The sequence below is a fragment of the Dioscorea cayenensis genome, chromosome 7 (assembly GCF_009730915.1).
Source record: "Dioscorea cayenensis subsp. rotundata cultivar TDr96_F1 chromosome 7, TDr96_F1_v2_PseudoChromosome.rev07_lg8_w22 25.fasta, whole genome shotgun sequence".
In the NCBI taxonomy this organism is placed as follows: domain Eukaryota; kingdom Viridiplantae; phylum Streptophyta; class Magnoliopsida; order Dioscoreales; family Dioscoreaceae; genus Dioscorea; species Dioscorea cayenensis.
This window is the reverse complement of record NC_052477.1, coordinates 9,590,514-9,615,454: the sequence shown is the minus strand read 5'-3', so window position 1 is coordinate 9,615,454 and position 24,941 is coordinate 9,590,514. Positions and strand designations below refer to the sequence as shown.

The 24,941-nt window shown below is 39.6% G+C and overlaps 1 pseudogene; it reads right to left on the bottom strand.

Moving 5' to 3' along the window:
- Positions 1–9,894: 9,894 nt before the first annotated feature.
- LOC120265064 lies at positions 9,895–19,528 on the bottom strand (annotated as a pseudogene).
- Between the last annotated feature and the right edge of the window lie 5,413 nt (positions 19,529–24,941).

Here is a 24,941-nt window from a genome sequence, read left to right as displayed (position 1 = left end):
ACACCGGTGACTACTCTTACATATGGGAAAGAAACAATCAAAGTTGAAGAGATTACTACGACCCTTGTTGGTACATAATCAGCGGAAGCAAAGTGTAGTGAAGAGCTCTCATCGTGACAGTTTATATGTTAAGGGTAATCAGGATCATAGAAGGAAGTTAGAGAAGTACGGTTATGGAAAAAAAAATTTCAGATCAAAGTCTAAGGGCCGAAAGACGATTCATTGCTTCAAGTGCAAGAAGCCAAGACATATGACGAAAGACTGTCCAAAGTTGAAATAGTAGACTGATGAAAAATGTGATGAATCATCCATGTTTGCGAATGTGGTGCAGAGTGATAATTTAGATTGTAGTGATGGTGATGTTCTTTTAGTTTCAACAGATCAGTTCATAGATGCTTGGATTCTGGATTCCGGATGCTCTTATCATATAACACCTAACAGGTAGTGGTTCTCGTCATACAGGTCTGCTTATTCTGGTTGTCTATTTTGGTGATAATCAATGTTGCAACATTGTTGGTATTGGTGAAGTCGTAATGAAGATGTATGATGGTAATCGTTAGAACATTTTGTGATGTTATCCATAAACCGATTTGAAAAAGAATCTAATTTCCTTGGGCATTTTGCATAAGAAAGGTTTCATTCCTAAAGCATATGAGGATAGGGAAATTATTAGAATTGTTAAGGGTGCATTGACTGTAAGGAAAGGAAAGCTAGCTAGTGGGAATATCTACAAAAATGTTAGGAACTACGATTTTAGGTGGAGTTCATTCTGTTGAGTCATATGATGATAATAAAAAAATTATGGCACATGCGTCTTGATCATCTTAGTAAATGTGAGATGGCTGAATTGCATATTTGTTGCATGGTGTTAAAAAGTCATGAAGCTCGATTTTGTAAGTTTTTGTGTTCTTGGAAAGCGAGTAGAGTTAGTTTCTCAACTAGAAAAGAACAAAACTAGAGGGATTCTTGATTATGTGCATTTTTGATGTGTGGGAACCTATGAGGGAATTGTCATTGGGTGGATCTCAATATTATATTACTTTTTATCGATGATCTTTCTAGAAAAGTTTGGGTGTATTTTTGCAACAAAAAAATTTGAAGTTTTTGCCAAATTCAAGCTATGGAAAGCTGAGCGGAGAACCAAACTAGTAGAAAGATCAAGTATTTGAGATCCGATAATGGCACGCAGTATACTGATTCACGCTTTGAGAATGTTTGTGAGCAACATGGGATTGTAGGCATTATTCAATGCGCAAGACACCGCAGCAGAATGGTGTTTCATAAAGGATGAACAGGTAATTGACTAAAAGGACAAGATGCTTGAGACTGAATGCAGGGCTTCTGAAAATCTTCTAGGCAGAGGCTGTGAGTATGGCATGCTACCTCATCAATAGGTCACCGTAGGCAACATTGGGTGGCAAGGTTGCAGAAGAGGTATAGATAGGTAATGCAATTGATTTTGATCACTTACCGATTTTTGGTTGTCCTGCTTATGTGCATATACCTGGTTATGAAAGATTAAAACTTGATCTAAAATCCAAGAAGTGTATCTTTATGGGCTACGAGAAAGGTGTCAAAGGATACAAGTTTTGGGGGTCTAATTACAAAGAAAGTGGTGATCGATGAGAGATGCGGTTTTTGATGAGCAATTCATGTTACAACAATATCAAGACAAAATGCCAAAAATTAGTTCAAGTTCAGATACATTGCAGATGGATTTAGAACCTCATCCAATAGTAGATGATAGAGTTAAAAGTTTAAATCCAACATCCGGTGGTTATAATACGGATGATCCGCAAAAATTATAATCTAGCCGAGATGAGACGAGATGCACCAACGTAAAGCCTCCAAGAAGATTGGGTTATGAAGACTTGGTCTCTTTTGCACTCCTCATTACTAGTAAAGATCAAGGTACCTTCCAAGAAGCTATCACTAGCCAGGAGAAAAAGTAATGGATGGGTGCAATGGTTGAGGAGATGTAGTGTTTGCAGAAAAATCATACATTGGAGCTAGTTCAGCTTCCAGAGGGAAAGAAGGCTATTGGGTACAAGTGGCTGTACAAAAAGAAACTAGCAGTAATAGAAAATGAAACGGAAAAGTTCAAGGCTCGATTGGTAGCAAAGGGATTTTTACAGTGGAAGGGGATAGATTATGATGAAATATTTTCTCCTGTGGTTAGGCATACTTCAATCAGGGTAGTAGTACTTGCATTAGTAGCTTGTTGGGATTTGTATTTAGAGTAGATGGATGTTAAAACCGCTTTTTACATGGTGATCTAGATGAGCAAATTTACATGGTGCAGCCAAACGGGTTCACACAACCTGGACATGAGCATCTAGTTTGTAGGTTAAAGAAATCGTTGTATGGGTTGAAACAGTCTCCAAGACAATGGTACAAGTGGTTCGACTACTACATGATATAGATTGGCTATTCGCGATGTGAGTATGATTGTTATGTTTATGTTAAGAGTCTTGATGATGGTACTTTTATTTTTCTGTTACTGTATGTTGATGATATGCTGATTGCTGTAAAGAACATGTATGATGTCCTTGGTTTGAAAGTTTTTTTAAGCCAGGAATTTGACATGAAAGACTTAGGTGCTGCAAAGAAAATTCTTGGAATGGAGATTCATAGAGATAGAGGCTCAAGAAAATTGTGGCTATCTTAACAAGGCTATGTTAAGAAAGTGTTAGACAGGTTTGAGATGAGCAAAGCAAAGTCAGTTACCACTCCATTGGCAAATCATTTTAAGCTTTTTTCAGAAAAGTGTCCTACGATAGATAGATAAGGAAATTGAAGACATGGAAAGGTTCTATATGCAAGTATAGTTGGCTACTTGATGTATGCTATGGTATGTACTCATCATGAATTGGCTCATGTTATTAGTCAAGTTTGTGTAAGTACATGTCTAAACCAGGTAAGTGATATTAGGAAGCTGTCAAGTAGATTTTCAGGTATCGGAAAGGTATTGTAGGCCATGGAATTATTTTTGGCAGTCAGCAGAATGATCCTTTAATTGTAGGATATGTGGATTCAGACTATGCTGGTGATTTGGGTGACAGAAGGTCTACAACTAGGTATGCTTTTACTCTTGGTGGAGGGGCTTTATGTTGGAAATCAACAGTTCAGTCTATTGTGGCATTATCTACAATTGAAGCTGAGTACGTGACAGTAGCTAAAGCTACTAAAGAAGCCTTATGGCTTACTGGGCTAGTAAAGGAACTAAGTGTTGAGCAAGGTGGAGTTCAGTTGCATTATGATAGTCAAAGTGCTATTTATATGGCTAAGAACTAGGTGTATCATGCTAGAACTAAGCATATTAATGTGAGGTTTCACAAGATTAGAGAGTTGATTGCATTTGGTGAGATACTATTACAGAAGGTTCATACTAGTGAGAATGCAGCTGATATGTTGACCAAGCTAGTTACTATCAACAAGTTCATGCATTTCTTGGACTTGTTGAATGTTGATTGTTGCTCGACAAGCAAGGTAGCCCAACCCATTTTGGTGTGTATGCAACTCTATGGTTTAATCTCCTAAGGGGATTGATATTCACCAAGGTAGAGATTTGTTAGGTATGGCTCATATACTAGATAAAGGACAGATGATGGAGCAGAGGGGAGTGAGTGAGCAGAGCGTAGCGAGTGAACGGAGTGGAGCGACAACATCTGTCCAATTTGGGAGTTTTTCAGTAAGTGGGTTGGGGGTGCAGGGGCAATTTTCCCGCGGTACGGTACATGGTAAATTTATAAATTGTACCGAGGGGGGTTATATATATGCATTGTATTTTTAACCCTAATTAATTCTTTCTTCTAGATTAATTAAAAAGGCCACTGCTCATCACTCCAGAGGATGTAGGCATATCGCTAAACCTCGTTAAATCTTTGTCTCCTTTTATTCTTGTGATTATTAGCGTTAACTTTTCCCTCAACAATTATCCTAGAACACAATTTTCAATGTGGATTAGAGAGGGACAACAACTTCAAAATCTGGCTGATGATTGCCAAAGATGTGAACAACTTCCACCTCTGGAACAATTACCTTGTCTTGTAGATATCACTGTTAGTAGAATGGATGGCATCAAATACGTTATTAATAACACCACAAGCGATGCATTGTCATCATTCCCTGTACTAAGGAAGCTTTTGTTGAATGAAATGGCCAACCTGGAGGGGTGGTATGTGGAGGAGGATAAAGAAACTACTCCACCATTGTTTCCATGCCTGAATGACATGAATATTGACAGCTGCCCCAAGTTGACAACTATGTTACCACAATTTCCAATTCTCAGATTTCTAAGTATAACGAAACTATACAAGAAGGCAAAAAATGACCTCATGTTCAAAGAGAAGGAATTCTTCTAGCATTTGAATTCTCTTGGGTCATTGAGGCTAACGAGATGTGAGGAGTTTGCTTTGTTGCTGGAAGAAGAGGAGGAAACGCAATCCTTCAGCTCTTCACTTCGTAGTTAAAGCATTGTTGTTTGTGGTCAGTTCTCATTATCACCGGCTTTGTAGAACCTTACCTCTCTTGAAAGTCTCAACATGTCTCATTTGGAAGAGCTAGTGTCTTAGCGAAATGAGATCTTGAGAGGTCGAGAGTCCATCATATCTCCGACTATTGAGTCATGTAAGAATTTGACAGGTGTATCATCACAAGGAGATTGTGGTCTACCGTTTCTAGAGAACCTTGATGTTTCAAATTATGATGAGCTGATAGAATTGCCCAAGTGTCCCACATCACTCAAAAGCTTGTCTGTTAACATTTGTCTAAGTATCAAGTCTTTATGTTCAGATATGGGACACCTCACTTCATTATATGAATTATATTTAACTGAATGTTTCATGTTGGAGTCTTTTCCAAAAGGGATACAAGGCCTCACTTCCCATGAGGATCTATTTATTGAAGATTGTCTAGCGCTGAAGTTATTCCCAGAACGCCTACAACAATGGCTTCCTACTCTTAAAGAAGTTAAAATCAATAAATGCCCTGAGCTTGAAAGGTGATGCAGCCCAGGAGGAGACTATTTCCACATTATCTCTAACATTTCAGAAAGATACATAGGAAGCCACTCTAACATCTCAGAAAGACAGAGAAAAAGTAGCTCCAGGAAGATACGATTAGTACCTTGTCTTTAACATCATAAAAACATAAATAGTAAGTAATATTACCTCTTGAAGTAGCACAACTCTCGTGGAAGTTATGACCAACTACATTACCACACATTCTTTATTTTTTTGGTAGCAATTTTCATTAGTTGTATTGCTTGATTCTTACAATTTTTTTATATTTAATTTTTTTTAATATGAACAATTCATGTCACACTCTCTTTTTATTATTAGATCTCAAACGTTCATTATAAGAGACTCAAACTTTTGACTGTTAACAAGTCAAGTTTCTTACTGCTTAGCTATTGCGCCAGTGACACTTTCATATATTTTTATTTCAACAAACATGTTTTATAAGGTGCCTCATTTTTTTAGTGTATTTTTATGTTCTAATTTCTTTTCTATTTCACTTGTTTTATTTATAATTATTGTCAATGAAAAAACACTCTAATTTCATTTTTTAATAAAAAAACTCTCTAATTTAAAAAATAACAAAGCGTTTCTTTTATTAAATACCCATTCTCTTTGTCAAACAATTTTAACTAGGAAGTTTATATGTATTCCTCGCCATTGTTTTCTTTTGATGGGAAAATTGAGGGATTATTTTTGTCCTTTCTATTTGTTATCTATGCTTGTATCATGATGATTTGTATCATGTAAACAAACTACTAGTGTAAGAAACATAATTGGAATGTCTTGGAGCATGTCATTATTGTTGCCTTCCCTTCTGTGTTCAGAATAACAACACTAGCTGTATTTCTTTCTAATAATTTCCCAATGTCTTATATTCTCAATGATTTATTTATTAACTGTTTTGAAGAATTAGCAAATGTTTTGCGCAAGTGTGATGTTGGGTGTCATACCTGTGAATATGTTCTTTATTTTTATTGCCTCAAGATCACAATCACATAATTGCAAGGTATTCTTAATAAATCAACTTCTATTTGTCCTTCTTTCAAGCTTGATGTGTACCTTTTTCTGACCATGCTTATTGTGCTTCCTATGGCTAATAAACACTTGCTCTTGTTATCATAACATGCCACAGGAAAACAAAGGAAAAGATGCATCTTTCCTAGTGATCTCATGTCTTTTAATGTACATAATTCTTGAGGTGTACTCTTGCTATTTTTCATTTATGCTGCTTCCCTAGATTGATCTCACTGACCAAACCAGCTTCTAGTCATTTATCATTAATTACACTACAACAAGTGGTGATGTATTAATTCTAGTAGTTCACGCGCGTGACTTGGTTATGGATTTAGCAGGTGGAGGAGGTTTTGATATTAGTGAATCGTTGTGTCCAGGGACCAAAGTTCAATTTCGAGAGGGTGATGCCCAGCAGATTCATGAAGTGTTTTCCACAAGAACTTGGAGTTTTTCTCCTTAAAATATTTGGACATGTATTTACTTCAATTTATGATATGCTTGTCTCATAGTTGATGCTATCTATTACTAAGCAAATATCCATAAGATATATACTCAACATGCTGAAGATAAAATCCCCTTGGATAAATCAATCAATTGGCTTATTTTTCTTGATTTAACTTTTTAGGAAGGATTTGGAGTTACGTACGTATATGCGTGTAAACCGTAAGTGCATGGGTGTCGAAGTAATAATCCCAGATGATTGGGTATCGTATCCACAGAGAGTAGCGAATAAAGACACTTAAGTTGTTTCCTAACTAATGTGAAAGATGAATAGTGATAAGTGTGACAAAATATGAAACAACGAAAAATAAAAACAACAAGATAGAGGGCACAAGTAAAGGAGAAGGTAAGCCAATCGATAAAGATGGGGTACCCGGATATTAATTCGCCTAGGACAATTGTTTCAAGTGCAAGAACCCTCTATTATACTTCCTAATTGATGCAACAATGAGTCGTGGAAATCCATAATTACATGATCAACCTAGGAGAGATTGAATAACCTCTCAACCTCGCAGTCGCATAGAATTGCAATGAGCTCTAGGGATTCCAAGTGATAAACCCTATTCCTATGTATAGACCTAACCCTTTGGTCCAAGTGGAAGATCCCTAGCCATAATTAAGCCCTAGGTGCTAAAATCACTTCAACGCTTCACTCCATTGCACTCGCAACTAAGCCCCAGCTGAAGGTCATCCCTTAGCCTATTTACTCTACTATGGCCGCAAAGAACTCTTGGAATGTAGAGGTAGAATAGATCACACCGGAGGGGAAAGAGGACGCTCCGCTACCTCTCGACTCACCCTCTCAACCCTCTCCAATCTAGCTTTGTCTAACTCTCATGGTGTGTCACTCACTCACAAGAGTTACCAACAGGAACTCTCAACCCTAGTGTCACTCTATTTGAGTATTCATACAATCAAGTCTCTAAGATTGGAACTCACAATAAACATCAATTAATTGAAAGCATAATAAAGAGATTCAATAAAATGAATACATCCTAGCGTTCACAAATACCCACTAGGGGTTTACCCTCCATGTAGCTAGATACAATCAATGAAATCGAATGTAAAAACAAAGCATCCATAGAAAACCCCCTCGTTAGTCATGGCGATAGTCTTGTGGAGACTTCTCTACTCGTTGCAAGGGTCCTTTTGTCTGGCCTAGGATACACCTCACCGGATCGGTGCCGACGAAAGCTCTCCCACTAACCTTCTTCCAAATGGCGCTCGATGTCAGAGCCGTAGAACCTCTCCAAGGACCTAGCCAAAAACTCTCAAAACCCTAGCCGCCACCCTCTCTCAAGTTGGGGAATAGAGGGAAACAAGAATGCTGAAATCGGGTTTGAAATCGGCTTTTAAAGGGCTGGAATCGGGAATCCACACGGCCACGTGGGCGCCCCTGTGGATTTTTCACACGGGCGTATGGAATTTCCACACGCCCGTGTGGATTCTCTGTTTTCTCGGCCGGCTGTAAATAGTGCTGCTACAGTATCTTTGATACATTGTTTTCTATAGTACCCTGCTACAGTACCATCCTGAAAATACTCCCGAATCCATACTTTCATCGAGGTAACGCAAACGGGCACATGTTTACGTCGTGGATCGCCTTGCTTCTTCAATAACGGACATGTTGGTGGAGATCTTGTTCTATATGCACAAGTCAGAATGCTTGAATGTGATTGCCCTTGAGTCCCTCCAAATAGTTGTGCTAACTCGAGTTCGAGGAGGTTGGTACACATTCCTGTATCTGGAACCCGACCTATGTCTTCGCATTTGAACTTTGGCAAGATTTCCTCCAAAATTAGTGCATTACAACCTACATTGGCTTCTTTCTCTCATAATTGGCCTCAAAACCCTACCTGCATAAAAGTAACATAAATACACCCATATTAGCGTTAAAACCCGAGAAACGTAATGCTCAACACAAGGAAAGAACACTTCGTATTCTTATCACACAAGCACTTATAAAACTCCCCCACACTTAAGGTTTTGCTTGTCCTCAAGCAAAGATTAAAACATTATATGCATGGATGAAGGAAATATTGGAAGTGCTTGGCCTTAGTTTCACCAAAGCATACAAAGAGAGCATTCTACAAGTAAGGGAAATTTCCACACTAAATACGAAAAATCAATGCTCTAGCTAAAAACTTGAATCAAAAAGGACAACAAACCCAAAATTGTGTAAGTGTGTGAACTCATTCAAAACAACCCCAAAGTATACTCCTCACTGTTCTAAGTACAAGAGACTTATTTATCTACAAAAAGTAACAAAAATTTCAAAAATGGTAGTAGCTTCACACATCCTCTAAGGTAGCCCTTTCCAAAGCGGCCGCTAAGGTGGCTTTCACACTTTCGAAGTGGTAGCTCTGAGTGGTAGCTTTCACTCATCCTATGAGATAGCTCTTTCTCTCATTAGGGCATAACTAGTATCCGACTTATGAGAGTATTTTCATACTTCATAGGTGGTAGCTCTTTCCACCCAATAAGCACAAATAAACAATAAAACTATTTTGTTCTTTCTTTTCATTTTTTTTTTCAGAATTAACACAAGAAACAATTATAACAAGTCCCTTATACATCAAACATGAGTTTCCAAAATAGTTCAAAGAGTGAGTAGTACAACAAGTGTCAATCGGGCAAAAATTCCTAAAAATTCAAGCAAAATCTAGAGCATGAAAACATTCAATGTTAAAAATTCTCCTAAACTCAAGAATACAATCAATGCAACTAAGGTGAACCGCCATTGCCTATGTGAGCATGTATATCAATCAAAACTACTATAAAAGAGATGCGTGCACTATGAAACTCCCCCTCCCCTCCCCACCCCACCCCCCCACACTTAAGTTGTACATTGTCCCCAATGTACACATGCAAGCTCATTCATAATGTAAATCAATTAAATTTAGATGTGAGAGAAGCAATCAAAACAATACTCCCCTGACTCCTAGTGTTGCATTTGATGGAGCTAAGTCCATGGGAGTGTTGTTCCAATGGGTTGTGAAGTTCACACGGCCAAGTGCTAAAACACCTTGGCCTTGCCCATGACAAAGTGTCATTTAATAACAGATGCAAATTTGACCACCTTTGTATGAAATACAGAGAATAACTCTAAAACAACAATGGCAACAATAAGCATCTGGTTAAAGTGTCATTCTACAATCAGAATGTTCTTGAATTAATATAAAAGGCAGGGATGTAGAAGAATGCAGGTATATGTAAGACCATAACTAGGTAATAATAAAAATTTGCTGATTTATGTTAAGAGAGTTTCCAAACAAGATTAAAAGGCTTATAAAAAAAAAAAACAAAATCAAGTCTCCTCTAATGTTTTGGTCATTAGCCACTTGACCCTATTGATGCTTCAAAGGTCGAGTAAGATGTAGTAGACTAGTGTGATAGCAAGTGCTATCAGCATGCCAAAAATAACTCTACAACAGTTACACAACTCACTATTAGACTTCACTGAATATATTCCATATTTCATCAAAAATATGTGATAAAGAGTTGGTACCCTGTGCTTAAAATCTTTGGATGCACAATGTATTCCTTGGGAAATACAAATGGAACAATTCCTTGAGGCAGAGCCGCCTGCATTTGAAGTCATAAGAATACCATAAATTAGTGGCCAAAAATGGGGCAACATGCATCATGGCAATTTATGTTTTAATTTTTCAACCTGAACAATGCTAACATGGAGAAGCGCACCTCGTAATCCAACAACATAAGAAGCCACAGCCATCACAAGAGGAGCAAGTATAAATCTTACAGCCATTGAAAAGGCTGTAACAGAGTTGCCACAAGCAATCATCTTGGGTTGCAATGCCATGAACAACCCTATGCATATGCCACCAAATTGTATACTTGGATCACTACTCAAAATAAAAACCACGATACCAATCTACTCAAAATTGAAGAATATATCATCATACCAAGACTAAACATAGCCATTCCAAGCCTAGCATCGAGTGGATACGAACAAGCTATTATTGCAGCCATTTTCAGGTCCCCACCTACCCCAAACACAATCAAGTTAACATCAAGTTCTAGACTAAAGCAACAAATCAAATCTAGAAGTAACTATATACCTGAAGGAGACCAAAGACCAAATATGACCAATAAGACTAGAATAAGTGTTTAGATTCCTAATAAGCTTCCTCCAAACCATAATAAGAATGAGCCTGGTCATCACACTGGCAACTGGCATTGCCACAGCCTTTCCACAATCTTTGACATTGTGCTCAGCCATAATATCAGACCCCTATTTGTCCCATTCCCACCATCCCTTTCCTAATTCCTGAAGCTACACTCATTGCAAACATCACGTCTCGCTAAAAAAATTCAACAAAATCACAAACACTGAAAAAGCGAGTCAATAAAAAAATTCTACAAACATTGGTATAGTAAAGATCTTTCACCTGCTGTAGTATTCTTTGACACAAGTGAAGCACTAGAGCTCCAAACAAACATATGCAAGTCCTTATTAGCACCATTACTCCCATTCACCTTTTTCTTCCCCACCATTGGAGACAACAAACCATTAAGCTTAGCACCACCATGGCCTTCATTTTCCTCATCATTGTGAACTATTAATCCAGACATGATTGGACTGGAGATGTGCTGCACAGTCCCCTACCTCCATGTATTGTGTGAAGCCACAAGAACTTGTTTCCCTGTTTTACGGTTCATGAGTTGGCATAATTCCTATTTTGTTAGGTTCTAATTCAATAGGTATTACTTTCGGCTGTAAAGTTTTGTTATTTAAGCATTTGGAAATATAGTGAATGAGGTGTGCTAAACATTCAAATCAGAAGTTCTTGATTTCCTAGGTTATTTCACTAACATCTAGTATCAGAGCCCAGGTTGAACGTCTAAGTATCCTTGACTCCACAAAATGTCGATTGTTCCACAGTAGGTGGCAAAGGTGAGTGGCGGGGTGTCATTCTGTTTTCCAATGCTTTGAACCCCTCAAACTATTCGGCATGGGCGGTAAGGATGGAGGCCATCCTTGATGCCCAAGGAACATGGGAGGGCGTGGAACCCGGCGGAAGGAGCACAAGTAGATGCAAAGAAGGACGAGGCAGCGTGAGCACATATCCTATTGTTCGTTCCCCAAAGACATTTTTTTCTCCAAATACTAATAAAGAAGACAGCGAAGGACACCTAGGATAGTCTCAAGACAAGGTACCTAGGTGCTGATCGAGTGAAGAAACGTCTGCCCGAGACACTAAAGAGCGAGTATGATGCCCTCCGGATGAAGGAAAATGAAACTGTTGATGAGTTCGCTTGCAAACTAAGCGCTATGTTTAGTAAATATTCCATCCTTGGCGGTACACTTGAAGACTCCATCCTTGTCAAGAAGCTACTCGACTCCATCCCACGACAAATATTTCCCCGTTGTCACGGGATCGAGCAGTTTTATGATCTCGAGACCATGGCATTTGAGGAGGTGGTAGGATGACTAAAAGCATTAGAGGAGCGAGTAACGCGGCTACGTAGCAACGCTGATGGCAGCTCTTGCTTACTTAGGCTAAGTGGCAGACACTTCGTCAGGTGAAAAGGGTCGTGGCTCCAGAAATCCTGATCATGCAAGAGGGCGTGGATGGTGGCGTGGTCGTGGCCTCGGCGGTCGTAGTGCGCCACGTCAAGAAATTACAGGAGGAAGCACTAACGGCACAGTAAGTGGCACTCGTGACAAGAGTCACATAAAATGCTTCAAGTGCAAGAAAATGAACCATTACGCGTCTGAGCGCCATGGAAAGTGGCGCGACGATGAAGCTCATCTCACTCGCATCGTCAACAAAGAGCCTACACTATTACTAACCATGTCCCATGGAGGGGCACGCACTAGGCAAGAGTGGCATGATGCTGCATTGCTCAACGAAGAGAGAACACTACTAGATAGGCACCACGACAATAAGAAGGAAGAAAATGAAGATCTCTGGTACCTCGACAATGGTGCTAGTAATCACATGAGTGGCCATCGCGTGAAGTTTCAAGAATTAAATGAAGCTGTCATAGGGAGGGTGAGGCTCAGTGACGGGCCAACAGTCCAAATCTTAGGCAAGGGAATAGTTATGTTTACCTACAAGAACGGTGATTAGAAGGCTCTCCAAGAGGTATACTACATTCCAAAACTTTGTAGTAACATTATAAGGCTTAGGCAGATGACCGAAGATGGGAATGAAGTGCTAATGGCGGGAGACACCGAGAAGGTGTTCGATAAGAGCGGGAATCTCCTAATGTCAGTAAAATGGACGCAAAACTGGTTATACTAGATAAACTTGAAGACGATCAAGCCGGTATGTCTTCTAGCAATCATCGAAGATCCAGCATTGCTATGGCATGTGAGGCTCGGTCATGTCAATTTCCATGACTTGAGGCTCTTAGGGGAGAAGGAGATGGAGGTTGGTATGCCACTGCTGATCCACCCGAATTACCTATGCGAGACGTGTGTAATTGCTAAGCATGCACGTTCACCATTCCCGCATCAGGCGAATTTCAGAGCAGAGAGGCCACTTGAACTTCTCCATGCTGATATATGCGGCCAGATCTCTCCCTGTACACTCGCCAATAACAAGTACTTTCTCTTGATTGTTGATGATTTCACCCGATAGATGTGGGTGTATATACTTGCAGTAAAGAGTGATGCATTCCACGCATTCAAGAAGTTCAGAACAGTGATGGAGAACAAGACAAAACACAAGATCGAGAACACTTCGAGCGGATCACGGTGGCGAGTTCTTGTCCATGGAGTTCACTCGTTTCTGTGAAAATAAAGGCATTAAACGACATCTCACGGCTCCCTACACACCACAGCATAATGGTGTTGTGGAACGATCACTGCTCAAAAGTATCTTGGTGCCCACAAGGTTTTGGGGAGAGGCGGTCAGGCATGAAGTTTATTTGCTTAACCGTCTCCCAACCAAAGCACTAGGAACACGCACCCGATTTGAAGCCTGAATGGGGATAAAACCTTACCTCGTACACCTAAGAGTATTTAGTTGTGTGGTGTATGTAAAGAATACAACTCCTCATATCAAAAAGCTTGATGACAGGAGCTCACCCATGGTATACCTATGTGTCGAGGTAGGCTGCAAAGCTCATCGCTTATTTGATCTGTGCCAGGGCAAACTTTAAGTAGAGATGTTGTTTTCAAAGAAAATCTTGATTGGAAATGAAATGCAGGTGATAACAATGAAGTGGAGTTGCCTGAATTCATTGTCTTTGACACATTCTACTCCGACGATCCACATGTTATAGCGGACACGGGAGGTGCTATGCCATCTTCGGGAGCCACGACACCCACGGCAGAAGCATCAAACTTGTCTACACCACCATCGAGTACCCAGACAACTACCTCATCTCGGATGTCATCTACACTGGACTCCTATGATGGGCCAGTCCGTTTCAGGTCCCTCGTTAACATCTACACCAACCTTGAAGAAGTGGTCGCTTGCAATGAAAAAGAGGGTGAGATGATGATGGTGATGTCTGAAGAGCCATCCTGCTACCGAGAAGCTGCGACCGAGGCCTGCTGGTTTGAAGCAATGGAGAAGGAGTTGGAGTCCATTGAGAAGAACAACACGTGGACCCTAATTGAACTCCCATCAAGTTACAAACCCATCAGCCTGAAATGGGTGTATAAATTGAAGAAAGATTCAGATGGACATATAATCAAACACAAAGCAAGGCTGGTGGCTAAAGGTTATGTACAAAGGCAAGGTATCGACTTCGAAGAAGTGTTTGCGCTAGTTGCAAAACTTGACACTGTTTGAGTCATTCTTGCACTTGCCACAAATCGGGGCTGGAAGGTACACCATCTGGATGTGAAATCTGCATTTCTTAACGAGGAGTTTGAAGAAGATGTTTATGTCACTCAACCGGAGGGGTTTGAGATACAAAACCAAAAGCATATGGTGTACAAATTGTCGAAGGCTCTCTACGGATTACGGCAAGCCCCACGGGCCTGGAACACCCGTCGGGACGAGGGAGTCTAAAAGGACTCGGTTTAAGTAAATGCACTCAAGAACGGGGAAGTATATACTAGAGGAGAAGGAGAGGCAAGTGTGATTGTTGGAGTGTATGTTTATGACCTCATTGTGACGAGGAAGCAACCTGAAGAAGTCAAGAGATTCAAGGAGCAAATGATGATGGAATTTGAGATGAGTGACTTGGGACCTCGTTTCCTATTACTTAGGGAATGAAGTAGAGCAGCGAGAAGGACCAAATACTACTCAAACAATCAGCTTATGCCAAAAAGTTCTATCTCAATTTGGAATGGCAGATTGCAATGCATCAAAGTACCCAATGGAACCCAAGATGCAATTGCACAAGGACTTGGAAGGCACACCAGTTGATTCCACAGAATATAGATGAATCATTGGCTGTCTTAGATACCTTTTGCATACATGGCGGACTTGTCATATGCTCGTTGGGATGACGAGCGATATATGGAGAGACCTACAGTCATACATCACAAGGTGGTTAAACAAATTCTGAGATACTTGAGAAGAACAATTCACTCTGGACTCATTTACATGAAGGGACATAAAGAAGTGAGCATTTCTGGGTACTCGGACAACGATTTGGCGAGGATACCCGGGGATGGGAGAAGAAGCACAAGTAGTATGGCTTTCTTCTTCAATGAAAATCTGATATCCCGGAATTCGAAAAAAACAAAAAAAATAGTGGCGTTATCATCATGCGAAGCTGAGTTTGTGGCAGCCACATCAGCAGACTGCCGAGCCCTTTGGTTGAGGAATCTTGTTAGTGAATTAACCGAGACGGATCTAAAAACCCGGTGACCCTTTTTTGTTGATAACAAATCTGCCATTGATCTCATGAAAATCCCGTATTTCATGGATGAAGCAAAGCACATAGAAACAAGATTTCATTTTTATCGGAGAATGTGTGGAGAGAGGACAGATTGTGGTAGAATTTGTAAACACCGGTGAACAGTGTGCCGATACACTGATGAAAGCCTTGTTAGGAGTTTGGTGTTTGTGATCTGGATGCATGTCAGGCTTAAGAGGGGGTATGTGACCTATTAATCCAGACATGATTGAATTTGGAGCTGTCTTTGCACGATCACCTGCCTCCATGTATTGTGTGAAGCCACTAGAACTTGTTTCCCTGTTTTACGGTTCATGAGTTGGCATAATTCCTATTTTGGTAGGTTCTAATTCCATAGGTTTTTACTTTACATCCGTAAAAGTTTTTGTTATTTAAGCATCCGGAAATATAGTGAATGAGGTGTACTAAACATTCAAATCAAAAGTTCTTGATTTCATGGGTTATTTCTCTAACAATCATTACCAACCAAAGAGAAAAATTCATTGTGATTAAAGCTAGACTCTCTTAGAGTTGGATTTCTAGATAATTGCAACAAGTAAATCTCCACATTGGTTAAGTTTAACGCTCTTGGAGTCAGAGACTTGCGAGAGAAAATCTCTGACCTCAAGCTCGCTGACTTGCGAATAATATTATAATCATCTTTGAAGGAAACAATAGACGCAGCGTTGTCCGGGAAGTATTCACTAATGAGAAACCGAGCTCCACGGTACTCAAACAAGAAGAGCAAAAGAGTATACCAAATGATGCATTAGAGTACAACTATTTGGACCATTAAACTACCAGAGAAAGCACCATACATGCCTTTCCGAAGAGAATGCCCATGACAAGAGTGTTGGGGAGAGTGGAGAGGGAGAAGAGAGTGATTGTCCATTCTAAAGAACCTTTGGAGCTGGTTTTGGCCCAGATAGAGAGAACGGTGAGAAGTATGAGTTTCTGAAGAGTGTTAGCAGCTATAAAGTGGAAGTTCATGGAGTAAGGGTTATTAGTGGATATGAAGTGGAAGGAGAGTAGTGGAACAAGAAAGAGTGCAACAAACCAGTTGAACCAGGAGCACTGGTCTAGTGTGCAAATCTGTCACCATTTCACTGAAGCATAGGCAAGTCTCATGGCCATGTACAATGGCACCACTATCGTAAAAACATGGTACAAGATCTAAAAACATGGCACCAACTGCTATGTGCCAAACTACCTTTGTGTCTAACATAATTAGTTTGATTATCTTGGCTATGTTTTTAATCTCACCTACTCATGATCAATAGGATACTAATTTGTTTACTTTGGAAAGAATGAACTTCTTTTTTGGCGATCACTCACATCTGTTATTTACTTGACACCACTCATCGTGTGCCAAACTACCTTTTGTTTCTAGCACAATTAGTTTGATTATCTTGGCTAAGTTTTTAAATCTCACCTACTCATAGTCAATAGGATACTAACTTGTTTACTTTGGAAAGAATGAACTTCTTTTTGGTGATCACTCACATATGTTATTTACTTAACACCATCTGCTGTGCGCCAAACTACCTTTTGTGTCTAACACAATTAGTTTGATTATCTTGGCTAAGTTTTTTAATCTCACATAGTCATGATCAATAGTATACTAACTTGTTTACTTTGGAAAGAATGAACTTCTTTTTGGTGATCACTCACATATGTTATTTACTTAACACCACTGTTGTGCGGCAAATTACCTTTTGTGTCTAACAATTAGTTTGATTATCTTGGCTAAGTTTTTTAATCTCACATAGTCATGATCAATAGGATACTAACTTGTTTACTTTGGAAAGAATGAACTTCTTTTTGGCGATAACTCACATATGTTATTTACTTGACACCACTACTATGCGCCAAACTACCTCTTGTGTCTAACATAATTAGTTTGATTATCTTGGCTAAGTTTTTTAACCGCACTTTAATGTTGATCCTACAAAAGAGTAAATTAAGTCTAACTACTTAATAACATACTAGATGTCACAAGCATATTGTGATCATAATACATCAGGTCCAAGGTCTATTCATATAATCATAACCAATAATTCTGGTCAAAGAGTAAAACAAATGTGTTATGTTTGAATACACTAAATCTCATCGATGTATTTATGACATATGCACCCACTATCCTATAGTATTCAACTAATATTTTTTGTTAAAATATATGTCATATAAATTCTTATGAATCCGTAATGCCAATTAAATGTTCTTTAATTTGTGAACTATTTAAGAGTAAAATATTTAACTTAATACACAAGAACTATAATGTTTAGATTTAATTAAAATATCATCACAAAATTTATATGAACATCAAAACCAATGAAATGCCTTAAGACAAATATCCTCGCTGGCATTCGAGGGCATAATAGTAACAATTGGGACCTCCAAAAGCACAACATTTCCTTCAGAGTGTTCGGAATACTTGAAGCCTTGAAGACCTTGGTCAGAAAGATCCATATTTTCTTAATGAAGGGATAATGGATAAATATATGATCTACCAATTTAGTAGTCGAAAGGCACAGGCAGTACGTGGTGGTAGGAAGCCTATCACATTTTCAAGACGCTAGATTTTTCAAGTTAAGAATTAGGTTGTCCCAAGCAAGCCAATTAAATAGATTGACTGTTTTGGGGGTAGGCATCTTTCTAAATTTTTTTGTGTCACTTGATAACAAACATCTCCATCGTTTAGGAAGCCATAAAAAGGATTCAGCGTGAACCTACCATTAGTTGTCAAGTTCCATTATTTTTTTATCGTTAAAGGCTTGTTATTGTAATGAAAGAGGAATATTTTTTTATGGTTTTTGAGGATATATGGTTTCTCTAGCTAAAAAAAGAGATAAATCATTAACATGTTAACTCACCATGGCAAATTATCATTTCATTTAAAAAGCCGACTCATATGGTGACACACCCCTTGCAGTGTGTACCTGTAAGTCTGCAGGGTTGTCGAAGTAATAAAGTACCCTTGTGAGTGGGTAGTCGTATCCACTGGGAATAATGCTCAGAAGCACAAGAATTGTTGTTTAACTATAGTGAAGATTATTTAAGAGTAGTGTGAACAATATCAATGCAAATAGAAATAAAGTAAAGAAGAAAGAAAGAGATACAATAGAAGTAAGGAGAGGCAATCGATGTAAGATGGGGCACCCGGGCAATGCTCACCATAGGACTATTGTTTCAAATGCAAGACTAATCATTATGCCTCTTAACTGATGTTTAATAAGTCATAGGAATCCTAAAACACACGGTCCCAAACCTAAGGTCAATCGTGGCTAACTCTACACTATGCCCCAGTGAAAAGGAATACTCTCGATGCCTCACACTGCGTGGGGTTGCAAAAAGCTCTGGGGATTCCAAGTGATAAACCCTATTCCCTAATATAGATCTAACCCTTTGGTCCAGGCAAAAGACACCTAGTCACGATTAAATCCCAGCACTAAGGATTACTTCAACGCTTCACTCTGCTACTCGCGCAACTAAGCCCCAGTGGAGTTTGTCTCTTAGCCTGAGTGACCTCCCCATGCACTGTTATGAAATTCTGAAATAATCTTAGGTTTTAACTCATTAGGGCTAACATAGAATTTACCATTTATCCTTAGCACTCCATTAGTGAAAGAGATGTGACTACCTTCTGATGATTAAAGTGTAGCTCTGGCTATTAATTCTACAGCTTTAGGATCCCCTTCATAACTGGCCCTAATTTCAAGCATCCACTTGGGTGTGATACAAGAAAGTTCACATACTGATAATTCTTCCTTTTGGCGGGATAAGGTATTGGCCACAACATTAGAAGACCCTTTCTTATACTGAATTTCAAATTCAAAACCCATCAGTCTACTTAATTACTTTTGTTGTATAATGGTAGACAACCTTGGTTCCACAAAAAAATTTTAAGCTCTAATGATCTTTCTTTATAATGAACTTGTGACCCAACAAATAAGGCCTCCACTTATTAACATCTTGCAAAAATTGCCATAAGTTCTCTCTCATGGGTTGAGAGTACCAAATGTCGGTTAGCTAATAATTGACTCATGTAAGCCAATGGCCTGCCGTCCTGCATCAAAACTGCCCAAACCAGTCCCACTTGCATCAATCTCAATAACAAAAGGCTTAGTAAAATCTGGGAGGACTAAATTAGGAGTTGAACTCATGGTGCGCTTCATATGTTGAAATGATGGGTATCCTTTAATAACTAATTCAAAGGTCTGCTATGATTCCCATATCCTTTCACAAACTTCCTATAATACCCTGTAAGGCCCAAGAAGCCTCTCAAACCTTTAATGCTTTTGGGAGTCGGCCAATCTAACATGGCCTAAACTTTAGTTTTATCAGTTGAGACTCCATCTATGGATATGATATGCCCTAAATACTCAATATGGCTCTGACCAAAGCTACACTTGGACTTCTTAGAAAAACGTTTATGATCCCTCGAGACTTGCAAAACCGTCTGCAAATGGATAAGATGATCCTTCCAACATCAACTATAAAACCAAGATATCATCAAAGAAAACTAAAAACAAGTTTTTCTTAGGAAAGGTTGAAATATTGAGTTGATAAGTGCTTGGAAGGTTGCTGGGGCATTCGTTAAGCTGAATGGCATCACCTTGAACTCATAGTAGCCCATATGAGTTCTAAAAGCAGTTTTAAATATGTCTTGTGGTTGAACCTAAATTTGATGGTACCCCAATCGGAGATCCAATTTAGAATAAAAAAGAGCCCCATGTAGCTCATTCTAGAGTTCATCAACTAAAAAAAGGTATAGGAAACTTATCCTTTATAGTCAATCGGGTTCAACTCCACTGTACTCAACACAAAAAGCACCATAATATATATTTTTATTTTACTAATAGAACTAGGGAGGCAAAGGGACTATTGCTCAATTGTATCACCCTATTGACTAGTACCTCCTTGCTTCTAAATGAATGGATAACTGTAGGCTCTGAACTTAAATGGTTCCACACCAAACCTTAAAAGGAATTTGATGATCATAAGTCCGGGAGAAGGGTTAAACCCTTGGGTTCTATCGACATATCCAAAAACTGATATAGAAGAGATATAAGCTCTAGATCTTTAGACAAGTCACTAGCACTATCAGTTTTCACTACTGTAATGAAGCCCACAGCTGCAATCTCCTGATGGTCACACTATTACAAATGGATAGTTGATATCCTGCTAACTTTAGGAATAAAACTTGTGTTGCCTCCCTGTATCTTAATAGCCTCACCCTTGTAATCAAATAATAGTGTCTTGGACTTGAAGTTGCATGTTACATCCATCTTCTCCAACCAATCCAAGCCTAGCAATGCATCATAACCATCCACTGGGACCACTCTCAAGTCAGCAGTGAAATCATAACCCTTGATGTTAAAGGCAAAATTCTTACACATTTTGTCGACTGGCTCATGATCTCCATTATAGGAAACTGCAAGAACCTTAGTTCTTTGGTCTAGTTTAAATTGTATTTTGTGGGTGACAACGCCCCTTGCGTGTGACCCACAAGTGCACGGGTTTGTCGAGCAATAAATCCCAGGTGAGTGGGGTATCGTATCCACAGAGAGTAGGGAGTAAAAATACTTAAATTGCTACTTAACCAAATGAAAGTGAACAATGATAATGTTGATAAAATGTAATGATAATAAAGATAAAAAGAAACAAGAATGAAAGGCCAAAGTAAGTGAGAGGTAAGGCAATCGATAGAAGTGTGGTACTCGGGCAATGCTCCCCCAAGGATTAATGTTTCAAGTGCAAGACCAACTATTATACTTCTAATCAATACTCAATGAGTCATGGAAATCCTTAAGCACATGGTCCCAAATCTAAGGTCAACCGTGACTAACTCTATACTATGTTCCAGCGGAGAAATCACTGAGTCTCAACACCTCACACTGTGTAAACTTGCATGGAGTTCTAGGGAAACCAAGTGATAAACCCTCTTCCTATGTATAGACCTAACCCTTTGGTCCGGGCGAAAAGCCCCTAGTCACAACTAAGCCCCAACACTTCTCTATTGTGACCTCCAAGAACTCAAGGAAATAGAGGTAGGATAAATCACATCGGAGGGAAAGGGGACGCTCCGCTACCTATCGACTCACCCTCTCAACCCTCTCCAATCAAGCAATGCCTAACCCTCGTAGTGTGTTACCCATCTACAATGGTTACCAAGATGGACTCTCAACCCTAGTGTCACTCTAGGGGAGAAATCATTCCACAAGAACTCAAGATTTGAACTCAATTGAAACATTAATTAAGGAAAACATAATAAAAGATCAATGAAACAATAACATCCTAGGGTTTACAAAATCCAAGCACTCACTAGGGGGTTTAGCTCTCCATGGAGCACAATACAATCAATAATGAAATCTAAAGTAAAAACAAGTGTTCCATAAGAAAATACCCTCGGTAGTCGTGTCGATGGTCTTGTGGAGTAGCCAAGTCTTCTCCAAAGGTCCCCTTGTCCGGCCTAGGGCACACCTCGCCGGATCTATGTCGACGAAAGCTCCCCTAATAAACTTCTTCCAAGTCAATCACGGTGTCGAATCCCTTAAACCACTCCAAAGACTTGCCAAAAGGGTCCCCAAAAACCCTACCCGACGGCTTCCCAAATGATGGAGAAAAGTGGAAGAGAAGAGGGGAAAAAAAGATTCCTAAAAATTGAGCTAAATCGCGGCTTTAATAGGGTCGGAATCGGGAATCCACACACCCGCATCGATTCTTCCCACGAGCTCCGTGGAATTTCCACATGCCCATTGGATTCTCTAGAAATCTGTTTTTACGGCAGTGTGAACATGAACCGCATGATTTTGCTATAGTACCCTTCTACAGTACTTTGCCAAAATACTCCCTATTCCACACTTTTCATCGAGGCAACATAAACGGGCACACGTTTATGCCGTAGATCACAACTCTTCTTCAATCAAAGGTTTTGTTAGTGAAGATCTTGCTATTAATGCACAAGTCAGGATATGTGAATGTGACTGCCTTCGTGCCCCTACGACTTGTTGTAATAGTTTGAGTACATGGAGGTTGGCACAAATTCACTCATCTTGGGACCCCATTTGTGTCTTCGTGTTTGTTCCTTGTAAGATTCAACCAATTAGTGTGCTCACGATCTACTTTTGGCTTCTTTTCTTAATACTTAGCTTCACAACAATACATGCATAAAAGTAACACAAATGAACAAGTATTAGCGCTAAAACCTGATAAAAGTAATGCTCATCATAAGGAAAGAACACTTCGCATTCTTATCACACAAGCACTTATCAAACTCCCCCACACTTAAGCTTTTGCTTGTCCTCAAGCAAAGAAATACACATTGAAGCATAGAAGAAGGAAATATTGAAAGTGCTCAGCCTTAGGTTAACCAAAACATGCAAGGAGAGCATTCTACAAATAAGGGAAATTTCAACACTAAATACGAAAAAAATCAATGCTTTAGCCAAAAACTCGAATAAAAAAGAACAACAAACCCGAAATCCTGTAAGTGTGTGTAAACTCACTCAATTCAACCCAAAGTATATTCCTAAAAGTCCTAAGTATAAGGGACTTATTTATCTAAAAAACATTACCAAATAAAAAGATGGTAGTAGCTTCACACATTCTCTAAGGTAGCCCTTTCCCAAGCGGCCGCTAAGGTGTCTTTCACACTTTCGAGGTGGTAGTTCTTTCTACCGGGGTGGTAGCTTTCACTCATCCCATGAGATAGCTCTTTCTCTCATTAGGGCATAACTAGTGTCTGACTTATGAGAGTAGCTACATACAACATAGGTGGTAGCTCTTTCCACCCCTAATGCACAAACAACATATAAATTTTTTTTAGCAGAATTAACAAAAAAAGTAACACTAACTAGTCCCTTTTAACATTAAACATGAGTTTCCAAAAGAGTTTAAAGAGCGAGTAGTGCAACAAGTGTCATTCGGACAAAAATTCCTACAAATTCAAGCAAAAACTGGAGCATGAAGACATTCAATGTTAAAATTTCTCCTAAACTCAAGAATACAATCATTGCAACTAAGGTGAACCGCCTGGTTATGTGAGAATGTATGTCAATCAAAACTTATATAAAAGATGTGTGCAACGTGAACTCCCCCACACACTTAAGTTATACATTGTCCCCAATGTACACATGCAAGCTCACTAATAATGTATATCAATCGAGAATATATTTGGGAGAAGCAATCGGAATAATACTCCCCTGACTCCTAGTCTTGCATTTGATGGAGCTAAATCCTTGGGAGTGATGTTCCAATGGGTTGTGAAGCACACACGGGCAAGTGCTAAAACACCTTGGCCGTGTCCATAACTAGTTCTCGATTCCCATACTGACAGACCATCTGCACGCATACACGAGGAGGTTCAGTGAAGCTCAATAAAAACAAAAAACAACTCGAGTATATAAAAGATAGAGCAATGAATACAACTCGAGAAAAAAAAATGAAAATAAAAGACATACTCAGAAGGAAAATCATTTCTGAGTAGTAAAAATCTAACATCAATACAAAATAAGATAATAAAAAAGAAATAAAGAACGACGCATCAAGTGTCGGTGTCACGCCTCGGCTCATGCTCGTGGGATAATCAAAAGTTGCCAGTGGATCTGGTGATGGTGAAGCCGTAGGGGTCCGAGGTCTTAGAATAAATGATGGGATAACGTCTCGCTCAAGAATCTGTAGCGCGGACCTCAGCAATCTCTGTCTATAGCACCCCCCACCGCACTCTCGAGTCTCTCAAAATGATCATAGGCTCGAGACGGTGAAAACATATGTACTGGGGGTGGCTCCTCTGTTACAGGAGGTACCTCGGTCTCCACCGGTGTCGACTGAGGCTCGGGAGCAAGCTGAGAACTCTTGATAATATCATTATCTCCCTCTCCTACCTCCGGGGTAGATATAATCAGAACATACGCTCTGTACTGGACTCTGCGAACTATCCTCATCAGCCTCGGCGTCCCTATGCCCAAGGGAGCAGATATACTCGCCTTCTCAGTCCCTCGAATTGCGTCCAGAAAACCCATGCCTATGACTAGTCTCGTGATATATGGGCCTAAGAAAATGACTCCTGCTCAGACATACTGGCTCTAGTAGCGCATTTACTCAGCCAGAATGTGCCCCAAATAAATTGTCTCTCTCTGCACCATGGAGTACTGGTATAGTAGCTCCTGTCTGCTCAGTACCCCTGTGCTATCACCACGCCCGTCCACTGATCTGCTAAGAACAATGTGGATGTATCTGAATGCTGGCCGAGAAAGGCACGTAGCCTTGGACACTCCTGGCTCATACTGCCCCTCCCCACAAAGTGTCCTATACGCCCTCTAGGGAATCAGACTGTTGGGATAATCTGTGGGTAATCGATCATACTCCTCTGTATACATGTAAACCTCATCATACAAGCCCAGATAGATGGAGAACTGCGTAACACTCATGTTGTGATGATGCCTGAGTGCTCTAAACTGTATAACATCAACACTATCGAAGCTCGAGTAAGATCGGTCAAACTCAAAGGATGAAAGCACCTCCAAAGTGAGCTGACGAATAGCTGTCTCTTGGATAGACAATAGACGCCTCCAG